Raw genomic sequence first — 19,483 nt, 5'->3', positions numbered from 1 at the left:
GTCACATCCTCAGCCTGGCAGCATGTTCCATGATTGCCTGTAATGTGCAGAGACTTTCTCCAAGGTGTACCCCACTTTCCATACAGCGTGTACCCCGATGTGTTCCCACTATCTCTGGAGTATGGGTGCCGCCATGACACCTGCAGTCAGCTGACTTAATGCTATCCACTCCTGAGCACTGGAGTACTCACATGACATGATTCCCCAATCCCTGCTGACCAGGGGGTATATAGCCGGAGTTCCTGCTCAGTATCTTTGCCTTGAACAACACGTCACATCCGGTGAACAAGCATCTCCTGGCTCCAGTCTCCTGTCTCCTGAGACTCCCTTGTGTTAATCCTTCTGTGGAACTACAGGCACCAGCCATCTAGTTTGTCTTCAGCTACACTCTGCTCCTACAGTCACATGCAGTAAGAGACTCTCTCCAGGTGCTGCATATCATACTCACCTGTTTGTTATTACTCTGCATCAGCACTGTGCTGTTCAACCTGCACTAAAGCATCCAGCTTAAAATTCAGCTGTCTCCTGCAATAACCTAACCTGGTTCTGTTGTTCTATGCAAGCATTGCCTTTTGACACTGTAGCTCTGTTGCAAGTTCCTATCGGTTTCCAGGCCGATCATCTGCATTATCAATTGCCTATACAATCCTGTTGCAAGTTACTATCCGTTTTCAGGCCGATCATCTGAATTACTTCCCTGCAAAGTACTGTTTCCAATTGCCATCGGTTTCTAGGCCGATCATTGTTCACTTCCAGTTGTTATTGGTTCCCAAACCGACCTATTGCATGTGACTGCTTTTCTAAAGAGACTGTCAGCCTCCACGCTGAAATACAGTTGTATTTGCTATTGGTCTAGTAATATTTATATTTCTGCATGCTTCAATAAACACCATTGCACACATGCGCAGGAACTAATTACAGCTTCCTTGTTTCCTCCACCGCACCACCACTGACCCACTAGTGACCCCTTCGGGAACAGACACAGACCTGATAATACCTTACTTCCTTATTTCTTGTAATGGAAGATAATTAATGCTCTAATCCATATTGAAACAATTTATTTCGATGGTTCACAGCCTTTATTTACGGTGGTGGAACAAATTCATTCAGTATCTCAATAGGTAAACAGATAACAAGGTCGAACATATTTAATTTCTTTCTCATCCTTTGGTTGAGGAAAGAAAATGGTAGCATAATCTCGTAATGGTATTGGTCTAGTAATATTTATATTTCTGCATGCTTCAATAAACACCATTGCACACATGCGCAGGAACTAATTACAGCTTCCTTGTTTCCTCCACCGCACCACCACTGACCCACTAGTGACCCCTTCGGGAACAGACACAGACCTGATAATACCTTACTTCCTTATTTCTTGTAATGGAAGATAATTAATGCTCTAATCCATATTGAAACAATTTATTTCGATGGTTCACAGCCTTTATTTACGGTGGTGGAACAAATTCATTCAGTATCTCAATAGGTAAACAGATAACAAGGTCGAACATATTTAATTTCTTTCTCATCCTTTGGTTGAGGAAAGAAAATGGTAGCATAATCTCGTAATTCAGATGGAACGACGATACTACTTTTGGTAAGCAGACTGGGTTTGTTCTCAGTAGAATCCTGTCTGGCGTGATATACGAAAAAGACTCTCTTTTGACCATAGGTTCTGTAATTCGCTCACTCTCCTGGCTGATGTAATCTCAGTTAAGAATACTACCTACTATGTCCGGTATTTCAGAGATGCTTGTTGTAAGGGCTCAAACGGAGATATCAGGGCACTCAAAATTAAGTTTAGGTCCCATGGCGATATAATTGATCTAATCGGTGTGTAAACTCTTTCTCATACGTCCTAGAGGATGCTGGGGATGCTTCAAGAACCATGGGGTATAGACGGGATCCGCAGGAGACATGGGCACTTTAAGACTTTAAATGGGTGTGAACTGGCTCCTCCCTCTATGCCCCTCCTCCGGACTCCAGTTATAGGAACTATGCCCAGGGAGATGGACATTTCAAGGAAAAGGATTTATATAATTTTTAAAACTAGGGTGAGATACATACCAGCTCACACCTCAAACACACCGTACAACATGGCATTCAACAACAACGCATGCAACGGCATGACTAACATCAGCCACAGACTGACTGAACTCAACACAACATTTAAATGAGACTTTAAATGGGTGTGAACTGGCTCCTCCCTCTATGCCCCTCCTCCAGACTCCAGTTAGATTCTGTGCCCAGTGAGACTGGATGCACACTGAGGAGCTCTCAAGAGTTTCTCAGAAAAAATACTTTGTAGGTTTAGTATTTTCAGGGAGACCTGCTGGCAACAGGCTCCCTGCATCGTGGGACTGAGGGGAGAGAAGCAGACCTACTTCTCTGAGTTCAAGGGCTCTGCTTCTTAGGCTACTGGACACCATTAGCTCCAGAGGGTCCGATCGCTTGGTGCGTCTAGCTGATCATTCCCGGAGCCGCGCCGTCCCCCCTCTTGCAGAGCCGGAAGATAGAAGCCGGGTGAGTAGCAGAAGATCAGAAGACTTCAGTGACTGCAGAAGACGGCTTGTTGAGGTACCGCGCAGCGCGCCATGCTTCCACATAAGAACAGCACTGCAGGGCGCAGGGGGGGGGCGCCCTGGGCATAATAAATCCTCAATTTAGCGACTAGCAGAAAGTGTATAAAGTGCCTGGGCACTAATTACAGACCCCGCCAGAATAAAGTTGAAAAATTAAGCGGGACTGAAGCGCGCCATTAAGGGGGCATGGCTTAGCCCTCACAGCTCTGAGCAGCGCCATTTTCTCTTCACAGAAGCTGCAGAGACGCTGAGCATGGCCTCCCACACTGCTGTACAAGTAACGGGGTGCAAAACCGGGGGGGGGGGGGGGGGGCACAAGAGATTTGGTGCTAATTAGTTGAAAGTAAAAGCGCTAACAGGTCTGGGCAGTAATTTACTCGCTTCAGAACCGGGATAGGCGCTGGGCTGTGAGCTGGCAGAAAGAACTCCCTCTGTGTTTCTCTAACAGGCTTTGTTGTCGGTCTGTCTCCTATAGCCCCAGTGTGGTTGTGGGTGTCTGTACGTATGTGTCGACATGTCTGAGGCAGAGTGCTTTTCCCAGGAGGAGGCTGGAGTGGGGACAGAAAAGGCTGTGGGAGTGACCGTGTCGGCACCACCGACGGTTGATTGGGTAAATATGTTGAGTGTTTTGAATGCTAATGTGGCTCGGTTGACGAAGAGATTAGATAAATCTGAGTCTAAAAGCCAGACATGGAGGAAATCCATGGAGGATGCATTGTCACAAGCTCAGACCCCTTCGCAGTCACAGAAACGTGCATTTACCCAGATAACAGATACGGATACCGACACGGACTCTGATTCCAGTGTCGACTATAGTGACGCCAGATTGAATCCTAAACTGGCTAAGAGCATTCAGTACATGATTGTGGCGATAAAAGAAGTGTTGCATATAACAGAGGACCCTGCTGTTCCTGATACTAGGGTCTGTATGTATAAAGGAAAGAAACCTGAGGTAACGGTTCCTCCCTCTCATGAACTGAACGCTCTTTTTGAAAAGGCTTGGGAAAATCCTGACAAGAAGGTACAGGTTTCCAAAAGAATTCCAGTGGCATATCCGTTTCCTTTTGGGGACAGGGAAAAGTGGGAGTCAACCCCCACGGTGGATAAAGCTCTATTGCGTCTATCCAAAAAGGTGGCGCTTCCGTCTCCTGACACGGCAGCCCTAAAGGATCCTGCGGATCGCAAGCAGGAAAATACACTAAAATCCATTTATGTCACTACGGCCTGCTGTTGCTTCGGCATGCCATGGCAGTCTCGGCTAGGAGAGCATTGTGGATTCATCAATGGAATGCTGATGCGGACTCTAAGAAGGCGATGGAGTCTTTACCGTTTAACGGTAGTGTCTTGTTTGGTGACGGCCTCACTGACCTGGTATCTACGGCTACCGCGGGTAAGTCGTCATTTTTACCTTATGTTCCTGCACAACAAAAGAAAACGCCCCACTATCAGATGCAGTCCTTTCGGCCCAATAAATTCAAAAAAGGACGAAGGTCCTCCTTCCTTGCTGCGAGAGGAAGAGGAAGGGGAAAGAGGTCACAGGCTGTGGCAAGTTCCCAAGAGCAGACGTCCTCACCGGCTTCTACCAAATCCACCGCATGACGCTGGGGCTCATCTGCGGGAGTCCGTACCGGTGGGGGCACGTCTCAAACTCTTCAGTCAGGTCTGGGTACACTCGGACCTGGATCCTTGGATATTAGAAATAGTAACCCAAGGGTACAAATTAGAGTTTAAAGACGTGCCCCCTCAACGATTTTTCAAATCGGCCTTGCCAGCTTCTCATCTAGAAAGGGAGGTAGTATGCGCGGCAATACTAAAGCTGTGTCAAAATCAGGTCATTGTCACGGTACCCCCGTCACAATGGGGGGAGGGTTTTTATTAGAGTCTGTTCGTGGTCCCGAAGCCGGACGGCTCAGTCAGACCGATTCTGAACCTAAAATCCCTCAATTTCTTTCTGAAAAAATTCAAGATGGAATCTCTCCGAGCAGTGATCTCCAGTCTGGAGGAGGGGGATTTTATGGTGTTGGTCGACATAAAGGATGCCTACTTACACGTCCCCATATATCCTCCACATCAGGCATACCTGAGGTTTGCTGTTCAGGATTGTCATTACCAATTTCAGACGTTGCCGTTTGGTCTGTTCACGGCTCCAAGGATTTTCACCAAGGTTATGGCGGAAATGATGGTTCTCCTGCGCAAGCAGGGAATTACAATTATCCCGTACTTGGACGATCTCCTCATAAAGACGAGATCCAAGGAGCAATTGATGGAATTACAGAGAATTTTTCTTTCAGTGGAAAAGGCTCTGGAAATACAGAACATGGTAAAACAGATTCTGAAACCTGCAAGAGTGTCGATTCTTCAATGCACTCGGTTACTGGGGAAGATGGTGGCGGCCTACGAGGCCATTCAGTATGGCAGGTTCCATGCCAGGGTGTTTCAGTGGGACCTGTTGGACAAGTGGTCCGGGTCTCACCTGGACATGCACCGGAAAATAATCCTATCTTCCAGGACCAGGATCTCCCTCCTGTGGTGGCTGCACAGTTCTCACCTTCTGGAGGGCCGCAGGTTTGGGATTCAGGATTGGATCCTGGTTACCACAGATGCAAGTCTCCGAGGCTGGGGAGCAGTCACACAGGGGAGAAATTTTCAGGGAAAATGGTCAAGCCAGGAAGCTTGTCTGCACATAAGCATTCTGGAATTAAGGGCCATTTACAACGGCATTCTGCAAGCGGAACATCTTCTTCGCAGTCTGCCAGTCTTGATTCAGTCAGACAACATAACAGCAGTGGCGTACATAAACCGCCAGGGCGGAACAAGGAGCAGAGCGGCGATGGCCGAGGCCACATAAGTTCTTTGCTGGGCGGAGAGACATGCAAACGCTCTGTCAGCAGTCTTCATTCCAGGAGTGGACAACTGGGAAGCAGACTTCCTCAGCAGACACTATCTCCATCCAGGAGAGTGGGGTCTTCATCAAGAGGTCTTTGCAGAAGTGACAAGTCGTTGGGGAATTCCTCAAATAGACATGATGGCGTCCCGCCTCAACAAGAAACTTCAGAGATATTGTTCCAGGTCGAGGAACCCTCAAGCAATAGCGGTGGACGCCCTGGTGACACCGTGGGTGTTTCCGTCGGTCTATGTGTTCCCTCCACTTCCACTCATTCCAAAGGTGATAAAGATTATAAGTAGAACAAGGGTTCAGGCGATACTCATTGTTCCAGACTGGCCAAGGAGGGCCTGGTATCCAGATCTTCAGGAGTTGCTCATGGAAGATCCCTGGCCTCTTCCGCTACGGGAGGACCTGTTACAACAAGGCCCGTGCGTGTATCTAGTGTTCACTCTAGGAGTGAAAAGGGGCAGGGCGCCGGACTCCGGGGGCACACGAGCGCGTCCGAAATGGGGGCGCGGCCACGCAAATTAGGGGGCGTGGCCACGCCTCCGTCATTTTAAGGGGCGGTGCGGCCCACAGACGCTACTATAGAGAGCGTCTGTGGCCGGCGACGTAACTGTTGGGGGCGTGCCCAGCACCTCCGTCGGTGCTGGGCTTCCCCCAGCCCTCTCCCAATGCGTGAATGGATGCCGCGCGCATGCGCACGGCATCTATTCACGCCGGGAGGGCAGGGAGCGGGCGGCTGTTCTAGCAGGGCGCCGCAAAAGGGGCAGGGCGGGTTTTGCCTGGTAAAAAACGGGCAGGGCGCGGCGCCCTGCTAAAACAGCCTAGAGTGAACACTAGTATCAAGACTTACCGCGGCTGCGTTTGACGGCATGGCGGTTGAACGCGAAATCCTAGCCCAAAAGGGTATTCCCAGTGAAGTCATTCCCACACTTCTTCAGGCTAGGAAAGAAGTAACGGCAAAGCATTTCCACCGTATTTGGAGGAAATATGTGTCTTGGTGTGAATCCAAGAAGGCTCCTACGGAAGAATTTCAGCTGGGGCGTTTACTCCATTTTTTGCAAGCAGGTGTGGATGCGGGCCTAAAGTTAGGTTCTATTAAAGTACAGATTTCGGCCTGCTCAATCTTCTTTCAGAAAGAATTGGCCTCCCTTCCAGAAGTTCAGACCTTCGTGAAAGGCGTACTGCACATCCAACCTCCATTTGTGCCTCCTGTGGCACCGTGGGATCTTAATGTGGTATTGCAGTTCCTGCAATCTCATTGGTTTGAACCTTTACGTAAGGTTGAGTTAAAGTTCCTTACTTGGAAAGTAGTCATGTTGTTGGCCTTGGCATCCGCAAGGCGGGTATCTGAGTTGGCGGCTTTGTCTCACAAGAGCCCCTATTTAATCTTCCATGCTGATAGAGCGGAGTTGAGAACTCGTCAGCAATTTCTGCCAAAAGTGGTTTCATCGTTTCACGTAAACCACCTATTGTGGTGCCAGTGGCTACTGACGCCTTGGCGGAATCGAAGTCTCTCGATGTGGTCAGAGCTTTGAAAATCTATGTTGCCAGAACGGCTCAAATTAGGAAAACGGAGGCTCTGTTTGTCCTGTGGGCTCCCAACAAGATTGGGGCTCCTGCTTCAAAGCAGACTATTGCGCGCTGGATCTGTATTACATTCAACAGGCTCATACTACAATAGGATTGCCGTTACCGAAATCGGTAAAAGCCCATTCTACCAGAAACGTGGGCTCTTCCTGGGCGGCTGCCCGAGGGGTCTCGGCATTACAGCTGTGCCGAGCTGCTACTTGGTCGGGTTCAAACACCTTTGCGAAGTTTTACAAGTTTGATACCCTGGCTGAGGTGAACCTCTTGTTTAGTCAATCGGTGCTGCAGAGTCACCCGCACTCTCCCGTCCGTTCTAGAGCTTTGGTATAAACCCCATGGTTCTTGAAACATCCCCAGCATCCTCTAGGACGTATGAGAAAATAGGATTTTAATACCTACCGGTAAATCCTTTTCTCTTAGTCTGTAGAGGATGCTGGGCACCCGTCCCAGTGCAGGCTGTATCTGCAGTTATTGGTTATATTTACACACGTTGTGTTGAGTTCAGTCAGTCTGTGGCTGATGTTAGTCATGCCTTTGCATGCGTTGTTGTTGAATGCCATGTTGTATGGCGTGTTTGAGGTGTGAGCTGGTATGTATCTCACCTTAGTTTTAAAAAATAGTTAAATCTTTTTCCTCGAAATGTCCGTCTCCCTGGGCACAGTTCCTATAACTGTAGTCTGGAGGAGGGGCATAGAGGGAGGAGCTAGTTCACACCCATTTAAAGTCTTAAAGTGCCCATGTCTCCTGCGGATCCCGTCTATACCCCATGGTTCTTGAAGCATCCCCAGCATCCTCTACGGACTAAGAGAAAAGGGTTTACCGGTAGGTATTAAAATCCTATTTTATTGCCTGACATAATCATTTAATTAAATCTTTCTATACAGAAGGATATTTAGAGCGGATATATGATCCTATTTTCAATAAAGCTAGTCTGTCCATGAAGCCATTTTGCAGGAACTGCAGGATCTGTGAAGTCTCTGCTTTCATGGGGTCAAGCTTCGTTCTTGTCTAAGTTTTCCAGTTTCAGTAATACGCTTGTGAAGATATTCTCTTGCATGTCGCAGGACTTGAACCTAGTCAGAAAGTCCTTTTTGTTTCAGCAATTGTTGCTTAACTTCCATGCCGTCAAACTGGGGCCTGCTTGATCTGCATAAAACAATGGCCCCCAATGCAATAGATCTGACCTGATTGATAACACCAATGGTTCTTCTATTGCTATTTACAAAGCAGTTGTGTGAAATGTAGTTCACGTGTAGTAGGACAACCTCCTTCCCTCTACCTCTACCTGTTCTTCCCTGATTTTCTTCAACGTGCGAGTTATCAGTGGGAACAGTTGAGATACATGTGACGGATGCAGCCATGCCAGTGTCACGTCACATATTTTTTGGCCAACCTGTTCCTGCATTCAGTATGTAAGTCCAAGATGCAGGATATAAGTGAGTGTGACTCTCTATGGCCCACTGCCTGCATGCTCAATGGAGTGGTGTATCCCCTACTATTGTGGACATTAACAGGACAATATATTGTTAAATGCGGAACCTGTCATCTACTATATGTATTGAGGTAATTATCCCTCTTTTTATATGGTTGTGTCCCTCAGGCAATATCTTTCTAGCCCTGATTTGCTCCCTACAAAATGCCTATGAAATTTATATGTGTGGTTGTATTGTATTGCACTAGTGGGTGCAAGTGCTTGTTGTCAGGTGTGTGTCACGAACCGGTCTCTTACCTTTGCGGGTTCTGGGGTTCATCCGTTGCCAGTGCGGTTGCTCGCGGTGCTGTGCGCCCGTGTGGGGACGCGGCGTGATCAGTGGCACTGGTAATGCAGAGTCTGGGAACTGTGAGTGCGGGGACCAAATGGCCTAAGGCACTGCGGTGTGTCTGCTGTATAGGAGGTGGCCATGTTGGAGAGCAAATAGGTAATACAGAGCACTTGTGAAAACACCTGTGGGCAGGTGTAAGCCAATCCCGTGCTTGTGCTGCCTTTAAGTAGGCTGGGATGATGTTACTCTGGGCCAGTGCTTTGTTGTATCAACGCTGTGCTCTAGCTCTGAGCTCTCTCCGTGCATTCCTGTGTGATTCCCGTGGTCCAGATATCGCCTCCGTTCCCAGAGGTTCGTCTGCAGCCTTCACTGCTAAAGATCCACCGGCTCTCCGCTGTGCTATCAGTTAATTGCACACCTACTGGAAATAGTTGGATTCCCAGAGTCCTGCATGAGGTTACCTTGTCTGCCTGTCTTCAACCATACAAAGTTTGGAGGATTCCACTACCCTCAGCTGTTCGTTTGTTCTTCTCTGCATTTAACCCGTTCATCACCTTGTCATCTGCTACAGTTTTCACAGTGATCTCCGGAACCCGCAAGTAACCCAATTAAGTACTTTTATTTTCTATGTTACCATAACAAGGATAATTCTTCACAGCCTCTCAGTTAACTCTCAAAACTTCATTGCAAATCCTTACAGTTATTACTTCATGTCTGCATTACCCAGTTAAACACATTCTGCCGTTCAGCATCAAAGCTTGTTTATATTTGGACAATTCAACATTTATTCATCAGCTTGTTTCATATACAGTTCCATGAACATTTCTTTTATTTGTCTTTGAGATTCATTCTGCATATTATTTCTGCCATTCCTGCAATACTTCAGTATAATATGATGATTAACAACTTGTCATTTAACTCTTTACTGAATTGTTATTTTTAATAAATATATGAAACGGAACTTTCTTCGTCCTCCCTGCTTTCTTCATACCCCAGCACCTACACCTGTGGTTGGTCCCGGGTTAACGGATTCACAAAAACACCCGGACCTGACAGTAAGCACTGGCCACATGGATCCGTCAAGTGACCAATTCGCAGGAGTCGGTGCTACGTCAGATATCCTTTCCCGTCTGGAAAACCAGGAGTCTATACAGACACAAATAGTACAGTTTATGCAAACTATGGCAGACCATTTAGAGACTCTTCATACGGCTATTAAAACGTCTCAAGTCCTGATTCCAACTCCGGTTGTCCCAGTTACCACTACAGCTTCTCCTGTGACGCTGCCTACGTCCCGCTTGCAGTTACCTTCTCCGAGTAAGTTTAACGGAACTCCAAAACTTTGCAGAGGATTCCTGAATCAATGCGAGATCCAGTTCGAACTGTTGTCCGCCAGTTTCCCATCAGCTCGTTCTAAGGTTGCATATATTATTGCCCTCCTTTCCGGTCAGGCTCTGGAGTGGGCATCACCATTATGGGAAAGAGGTGATTCTATCCTCTCTAATTACAAGGAGTTCGTATCATCCTTCCGGAGAATCTTTAACGAACCAGACAGGACCACCTCAGCATCTTTGGAGATTCTCCGTCTACGTCAAGGTTTACGTCCTGTCAGTCAATATATTATTCAGTTTCGCACGTTGTCTTCAGAGTTAAACTTGAATGAGGAGGCCCTGATCGCCGCGTTTTGGAATGGACTTTCAGAGAAAATCAAGGATGATTTAACTATCCGGGATGTGCCAACTAAACTGGATGAATTGATTTCTCTCTGTAACAAACTTGACCTACGCTACAGGGAGCGATGTTTAGAGAAATCCAGGGCAGAGCGATCCAGTCCACGTTATCATCCTAGGCCTCGACAAGATTCTTCATCACAGTCTCCGGTAACGACAGGAGAACCTATGCAGATTGGGCACTCTCGCCTCACAGAGGAGGAACGACTTCGTCGTCGACAGGGTAACCTCTGCATGTACTGTGGGTCCTCCGAACACTTAGTTAAATTCTGCAAACTCCGACCGGGAAACTCTCGCTCCTAGCTTATTCAAGAGAGGTTAAGCTAGGAGTTACTTTAGAATCACGTTCTGGGAAAGAGCCGACCTTGTCTATTCAATTAGAAGCTCCAAGTTCTACAGTGAAAGTTTCAGCTCTCCTAGATTCTGGGGCAGCCGAGAACTTCATCTCCTCAGCCTTTGTTTTACGGTTTAAAGTTCAAACCATGCCTCTGGAAGCAGCAGTTGCTGTTACAGCAGTGGATGGAAGTCGAATTCCAGATGGTATAATTACTCATCGAACCGTATGTCTCAAGATGAAAGTTGGTGTGCTCCATTCCGAATACGTCTCCTTCTACGTGATTCCCAAAGCCTCTCAAGATGTGATACTTGGTTTACCTTGGCTGCAGAAGCATAATCCTCAACTTAATTGGCAAACCATGGAAGTCCTTTCGTGGGGTAAATCTTGTACCAAGGACTGTTTAGCCTCAATTGTACCTCTCCGGTCAATTAGCCTTCCCGACCTACATCCGGTGTATCAATCTTTTGCGGATGTTTTCAGTAAACAAGCAGCAGACTCTCTACCTCCTCATCGCGAATGGGACTGCCCAATCGTCCTGGTTCCGGGTAAAACACCTCCTAGGGGACGAATTTATCCGCTATCCATCCCAGAGACGCAAGCTATGTCTGATTATATACAGGAAAATCTAACCAAAGGATTTATCAGACCATCTTCTTCACCTGCAGGAGCCGGATTCTTCTTCGTTAAGAAGGACGGTGGGTTACGACCATGCATAGATTACCGTGGACTCAATGAGATCACTGTGAAAAACAAGTACCCATTAGCCTTAATTCCAGAATTATTTGACCGGGTAAAGGGAGCTACTGTGTTTACAAAATTGGATCTCCGAGGGGCCTACAATTTAATCCGCATCCGGGCAGGGGACGAGTGGAAGACTGCTTTTAATACCCGGGATGGGCATTACGAATACCTTGTAATGCCTTTTGGTCTTTGTAATGCACCTGCAGTTTTTCAAAGCTATGTGAATGAACTTTTTCGTGATCTTCTCTACAAGTGTCTAGTAGTGTACTTGGATGATATCCTAATATTCTCTAAGGATCTAAAGGCTCACCGTCACCAAGTTAAAGAGGTACTGACACGTCTGAGGAAAAATCAACTTTATTGTAAGCTAGAGAAGTGCACTTTTGAAGTATCTTCCATACCGTTCCTTGGTTACATCATTTCTGGATCAGAGCTATGTATGGATCCCGGTAAGGTACAAGCTATCCGAGATTGGTCCACTCCTACAACTCTCAAGGGGATTCAGCGATTTCTTGGCTTTGCTAATTTCTATAGGAGATTCATTAAGAATTATTCTTCGTTAGCTGCTCCCATCACAGCCCTAACTCGCAAGGGAGCAAATCCTACGAACTGGTCTTCTGAAGCAATCAAAGCCTTCTCTGATTTAAAGCAAGCCTTTGGGTCAGCTCCCATTCTTCGACAGCCTGATTTGAATCGTCCCTTTCTACTAGAGGTGGATGCATCTACAGAAGCAGTAGGAGCTGTGTTATCACAAGTCTTTGAAGATAAAAAGGTCCATCCCTGCGGATATTTCTCCCGTAAGTTCCTCCCGGCAGAACGTAATTATGCAATCGGTGAGCAAGAATTACTTGCCATCAAGTTGGCATTTGAGGAGTGGAGATACCTTCTAGAAGGAGCACAACATCGCATTACAGTTTATACTGATCATAAGAATCTTCTGTATCTGCAGTCGGCTCAGTGTTTGAATCCACGACAAGCTCGATGGGCGCTTTTCTTTACACGATTTGATTTCAAGCTCACCTATCGTCCAGGGTTTCAGAACAAAAAGGCAGATGCCCTTTCCCGGTCCTTTGCTTCTTCTGAATTAAATGATGCTACCACGAATCAAGCCATTGTGAATCCTACGTCCTTTTTAATGACTCGAACCTCTCCAGTTCCTCCGCCTGGCAAGACCTTTGTCGCCACAAGTCTTCGAAAACGGCTGCTTACCTGGGCTCACTCCTCTTCCTTCATGGGTTATCCTGGGGTTCTAAAGACTCTCAAATTTATTCAACAGTCTTATTGGTGGCCACGTCTCAAAGCCGATGTCCAAGAGTTTATAGCAGCATGTCCTAAATGTGCCCAACATAAGAGTCCAAGAAGTTCTCCACCAGGTTTATTACATCCATTATCCATACCCAAACAACCATGGACTTATATCTCAATGGATTTCGTGACCGATCTACCTCCATCAAAAGGGCGAAATACCATTTGGGTGATAGTGGATCGATTTTCGAAAATGGCACATTTCATTCCATTAACTGGGTTACCATCAGCCCCTTTACTAGCCAGATTGTTCATCTCTGAAATCTTCAAGTTGCATGGCCTTCCTCGAGAGATTATCTCTGATCGGGGAACACAGTTTGTGGCCAAGTTTTGGAGGTCGCTTTGTTCATCTTTAAATGTCAAGTTGAATTTTTCTTCTGCATATCATCCTCAGACAGATGGACAAACTGAGAGAGTCAACCAAGACCTTGAAACATTTCTCCGGCTATATATATCGTCCTCACAGGATGACTGGGTTGACTACCTTCCATTGGCAGAATTTGCTCATAATAATCTCTTCCATTCATCTTCAGAATCTACGCCCTTTTATATTAACTTCGGCTTTCATCCTCGTGTGCCAGAGTTCCATCCATTGCCAGCCCTAGAGGTTCCAGCGGCAGATCAAGAGCTTCAACGTCTATCTAGAATCTGGAGTTGTGTACGTAAGTCCTTGGTCAAAACTTCCGCTCGTTATAAATCTTTTGCAGATAGAAAACGTAAAGCTGTACCGAATTACAAAGTGGGAGACCAAGTTTGGATTTCTACGCGCAATCTCAGGTTCAAAGTTCCTTCTAAGAAATTTGCTCCCAAGTTTATTGGTCCATTTCCCATTGTAAAGGTACTCAACCCTGTGTCATACAAAGTCAAGTTGCCACCGTCTTTGAGAATTCCTAACGCCTTTCATACATCTTTACTGAAGCCTTTGATTCTCAATAAGTTCCGTACTACCCAGTCCAAATCTCCTAAAGTTCACTCTTTGCAGAATGAGGAATTTGAAGTTAAAGAGATTGTGGACTCACGTTCCCGATATGGACGTTTACAGTTTCTGGTCGACTGGAAGGGTTACGGTCCGGAGGAGAGATCCTGGGTTTTCTCTGAAGATGTTCATGCTCCAAGACTGGTACAGAAATACTTCTCCAAAAATCCTGACAAGGTTCAAAGGTGTTCGGAGACCACCCGTAGAAGAGGGGGTACTGTCACGAACCGGTCTCTTACCTTTGCGGGTTCTGGGGTTCATCCGTTGCCAGTGCGGTTGCTCGCGGTGCTGTGCGCCCGTGTGGGGACGCGGCGTGATCAGTGGCACAGGTAATGCAGAGTCTGGGAACTGTGAGTGCGGGGACCAAATGGCCTAAGGCACTGCGGTGTGTCTGCTGTATAGGAGGTGGCCATGTTGGAGAGCAAATAGGTAATACAGAGCACTTGTGAAAACACCTGTGGGCAGGTGTAAGCCAATCCCGTGCTTGTGCTGCCTTTAAGTAGGCTGGGATGATGTTACTCTGGGCCAGTGCTTTGTTGTATCAACGCTGTGCTCTAGCTCTGAGCTCTCTCCGTGCATTCCTGTGTGATTCCCGTGGTCCAGATATCGCCTCCGTTCCCAGAGGTTCGTCTGCAGCCTTCACTGCTAAAGATCCACCGGCTCTCCGCTGTGCTATCAGTTAATTGCACACCTACTGGAAATAGTTGGATTCCCAGAGTCCTGCATGAGGTTACCTTGTCTGCCTGTCTTCAACCATACAAAGTTTGGAGGATTCCACTACCCTCAGCTGTTCGTTTGTTCTTCTCTGCATTTAACCCGTTCATCACCTTGTCATCTGCTACAGTTTTCACAGTGATCTCCGGAACCCGCAAGTAACCCAATTAAGTACTTTTATTTTCTATGTTACCATAACAAGGATAATTCTTCACAGCCTCTCAGTTAACTCTCAAAACTTCATTGCAAATCCTTACAGTTATTACTTCATGTCTGCATTACCCAGTTAAACACATTCTGCCGTTCAGCATCAAAGCTTGTTTATATTTGGACAATTCAACATTTATTCATCAGCTTGTTTCATATACAGTTCCATGAACATTTCTTTTATTTGTCTTTGAGATTCATTCTGCATATTATTTCTGCCATTCCTGCAATACTTCAGTATAATATGATGATTAACAACTTGTCATTTAACTCTTTACTGAATTGTTATTTTTAATAAATATATGAAACGGAACTTTCTTCGCCCTCCCTGCTTTCTTCATACCCCAGCACCTACACCTGTGGTTGGTCCCGGGTTAACGGATTCACAAAAACACCCGGACCTGACAGTGTGTGCCCAGCCAGGTAAGCTGTCTAGGACATCTGGCTATGTGATGTACAGGAAGTGCAGGGCTGACCCCTCTCTGTCACAGCCCCCCTCCTTACAGGAAACCACAATCAGCTGAAGGGCTTGTGACATCACAAATTACTCCAAGGGGTTAACAGTGACTCATTTTACGATCCTCTTATGGTCCACCCCCCATCAGCATAATTACCCGTCCTTTCTTCTAACAGGGCTCTTTCTAGACTTAGTGACTCCAAAGCCACAGTGGGTCCACTGGTGTCCCTGGACACTTTGAAATATTAGGATTGAAAATTCAACCAATCCCAGAAAGAGAATTGTCTCCCATCTCCACCAGCATCAGAGGTTTTAAAAGGTCATGCGCAAGGGCTTTTGGAGGCAGTTGAGTGAAGCTTCTGCTTTGTGAGGAGTTTTGGAACGAGGCTGCTGCCAGGAGTCTAGAGATCCTGTCAGCCCGTTTATGTGGAGACCTGACTGTGTGGAGACGGTCCAGTATACGCAGCTAAGCTCCATCGGGAGATCCTGTCAGCCCGTTTGTGTGGAGACCTGGCTATGTGGAGAGAGTCCAGTATACGCAGCTAAGCGTTCGCTCCATCGGGGGCTGTCCCAGTTGTGTGACTGGTGTGCCAGCAGGAGCTGGGTGACTAGTCAGCACGCCCTACCTCTGCAGGGTAGAGGACCATCAGGCCAAAAGGGGCCGGAATCCGCAAGACAGACATCATCGCCCCTTCCAGGAACCAGTATCTGCCAGGAGTCGCCAAACGCAAGTATTCCCTAAGGTGGCTAGTGACTGTAGGGGCAGGAGTTGTTGCTGTTGTGTGGTTCTTTCTCTGATATCTTAACGGTAATTGTTATTAATGCTACCTGTATATATTGTACAAAGTGTGGTTATGGATTTTCCTGTATAATTAGTGTGTATGAAAATAAAGGTGCGTTTTGTACCTTGCTATTGGGTCCTTACGGTGTGATCTCAGAACTCGTTAGTGACCTCGGGGCGCCGTGCAGAGCTGTAAACGCTGCCTTTCTCAAGGCGGAGATGAGCGATAGGCGAGAATAATGCACACAAGAACCCGGGGTCCTCACAATACATACCCAGATGAAAATCACATCTCGATGAGAGAGCGTCTGTGCCATATGTCCCGGGAACACCATACCTGGAAGTGAGGCAGTGTTGTAGTCAAGTTTGTTGCAGTCAGGTCTATTTCTGAACAACCAAACCTCTGCCCTATTGCCTGGAATATCTGTGTGTTGCCGCTCCCATGCTCCTGTGCGAATCTGCTTTCGGCTGGCAAAGTCTGTTATAACGAATTCTTTGTCTGACACGTGGAGCACTGAAAGAGGACTCAGGTGTGCTCTACACATACCACTGTAGATTGAGACATGCCAGCATTTGAATGTTCCTAACTAATTTAATGACACATGCAAGCACCCTTCTCGCTGTCTGTTGAGGGAAGGCTTCTTGTCCATTCTGCTTGTCATAGTATCACAGGAATCCTTTCTGTATATTGGAGGGCCAAAGGGAGCTTCTCTTGCCGCTATCTTTAATGCCCCCTGACCGTTGTCTGTACAGGTGCATGCGCTGACCACGTTAGTCCCCACTTGTGCGCGCTATTGCTCTGCATGATGTTGGGACCAGTTCTTCCGGCTCCAGCCATTGTCCTGCTGTGCAGATCGACTCCGGATCATGCCGGGCCGCCAGCCACTCACCGAGCCACAGACTGCAGGTCTAGGAGGTGCAACACTGGCTAAGAATAATTAGGTTACTCTTCTAAATTAAAAATAATAAACTTCCCTTCTCTATAGCTTAGGAGAAAGGGAAAAAAAGAAGGGGGAAGACAGAGAAATTTTATATACACCAGGTGGGCGGACCCTGTAGAAAACTTACCGTCTACACCAAGGTGAATGGGTTACTAAGCCAGAGTAATGACTGCAATGGAGCAGTGGAGAAGAAAGATAAATTCAGGTCTATGCATTGAATACAAATGCCCTTATGCAGCAGATCTGTAGTATCTCACTGCAACAAAATCAACCCAGCCAATGGAAGTCTAATAAATGTAGGTTTACCCTTGAATTATTAAACCAACATTGGGCAGTGACCATTGGCAAACGTTAATCATTCTCCTTGACAGATGCTAAGCTTTCAGGAAGATCTTTGTCTTTGTTCACGTACAGTTTCTCTTTACCTGCCCCTCAATCTTAACTAAATTGATGGCCACTCAAGATAACATTAAGACATCCGTGTCACACTGCATTCACACTGACTTGACTTCTACAGTAAAATGTATACCCATTGCTTGTTTGTGGAAGCTCCAGTTCCCCACTTAGATCTTAGTTTTGTTTATAATGATAATGTCACCATAAAACTTGAATGATGCCTACATTCTGAAAATAAATGTGTTTTTCCTTCCTTTCAATGGCTAGCTTGAGGTGTCCGAAGGATCTGACATATAAATGTTACTATCTCTTTATGACCGAAGCTGCTCCTCTCTGCAACTCACAATATCTAGCCCATGGGAGCTGGGCTCCTTTTGTAGGGGCTGTGGTGTATTTGATTTTTTTACTTTGTTGATGTGTAAAACTATATTGCAGTCTCTGTATTAAATGCAGCGCAAGATGCCTGGCCTGAGTGAGCCACCAGGTCTTGTGCAACTTTGCTAACATCGAGCCTCTTTTTGTGCTGAAAATGTAATGTGACTATGATGCATGCGGAGACTGTGCTGATTAATATGATATGTGACACTTGTGTATTGTATGTGACTTGGGGGGTGATTCAGACCTGATCGCACACAGGCGTTTTTTTGCAGTGCTGTGATCAGGTAGCTGCCATCTACAAGGGGAGGGGGTAATCGCTGTGCAGGGGTGCGATCGCTTGTGCAGAGAGCAGCACAAACTAAAGTTTGTGCAGTCTCTGCACAGCTTAGGACTTACTCAGCCGCTGCGACGATCCGACCTGGAGCTGACGTCTGGAACCCTCCCTTGAACCGGCTGGACACGCCTGCGTTTGCCCTGACACTTCTTAAAAACGGTCAGTTGACATCCACAAACGGCCTCTTCCTGTCAATCTTCTTGCGATCGCCAATTTCTTTGTTAGATCTGTCGCTGTCCCGCGATCCCCGTCACCGGCGGCCGATGCACCTGCGCATTGCGGAGCATACGCATGCACAGTTCAGACCTGATCGCAAAGCTGCAAAAAAGCTAGCATGCGATCGGGTCTGAATGACCCGCTAGGCCTGTATACGTAGCACAACAGAACTTTCAAAGTATTTGAAAAAAAGCTGTGGCTGCTACATTCATACACTTCATATACAGATTCAGAAACTCTGTTGAACACAGATATACAAGTGTCCTATATCAAATTAATCAGCACAATCTCCTCATGCGTCCTAGTCACTGTGTTGCGATGAAGACGCATGTTTGGAAAAAAAAACCTTTGTTTTTGCACTGGGGTTGGTTAGAGCTCTTCCTTTCTGGAGTCTGTGCCAAAATCCGAAGGACCTACTGTGACCGGACGCTTCCTAAGTCCTCCTTAACTTGCGTCCAATGGGTTTGGGTCACACGGGACCTGGCCAATTAGGGGATTCCCGCTTACCGTAAGTAACCGCCTGCTACAATGCTGCCACCACCAGGCTCCATATTTCTGTGGCACCTGGAACCATGTTTCTGCTCAGGCTCCTACCGTTGGCACCTGGAAAACTGCTTGCTGCTGTGTATGTGTCGACCCCTACTGGTCACCAACCAAGCCTCTGCATGGTAGTGTGGTGGAAGGCAGAACTTGGTGACGCTAGGCTCGTACCCTGGACAGCCGGAAAATGGGACTGCCATTGGTCATGCCTGGGTGTCACAAGATGGAAGGCAGTCGTCGTCTTGAGGCAAAATATGTCTATTCTATTGCTAGGGGAAAAAGCATACAACAAGATGTTCACTGCTGGATAAAGTGAGATGGTATATTTTACATAGGGCTTTAGCACTCCTTTTATCCCAATTCTACATACCATACCAAAGGGGGTAAGCCCTCCCTTTCTACTCCGACCAATCACTGCACGTGCTGTGTATGCACAAGGCATGCTCACCTTTAACATTGTCCTCTACGGACAGTGGGAAGTGGTCACTCCCGTTTGCCTGTCCTCTCTAGGAGCTTTGGTCACCACCCCGGAGTCGGTCTGTCTAGGGTTGGGGGAAGTTTGCCGCCTAAACTACTTCCAGGAATCTGCTAGGGGGCCCAGCTCACCA

The 19,483-nt window shown here is 46.9% G+C and overlaps 1 protein-coding gene across 3 annotated transcripts in view; it reads left to right on the top strand.

Moving 5' to 3' along the window:
* Positions 1-19,483, top strand: part of LOC134927811 (uncharacterized) — a 245,165-nt gene that overhangs the window by 28,240 nt on the left and 197,442 nt on the right. The window lies entirely within an intron of this gene.

This window comes from Pseudophryne corroboree, chromosome 5 (assembly GCF_028390025.1).
Source record: "Pseudophryne corroboree isolate aPseCor3 chromosome 5, aPseCor3.hap2, whole genome shotgun sequence".
Taxonomy (NCBI): domain Eukaryota; kingdom Metazoa; phylum Chordata; class Amphibia; order Anura; family Myobatrachidae; genus Pseudophryne; species Pseudophryne corroboree.
The sequence above is the reverse complement of the archived record's forward strand: the minus strand, read 5'-3'. Positions and strand labels throughout refer to the sequence as shown.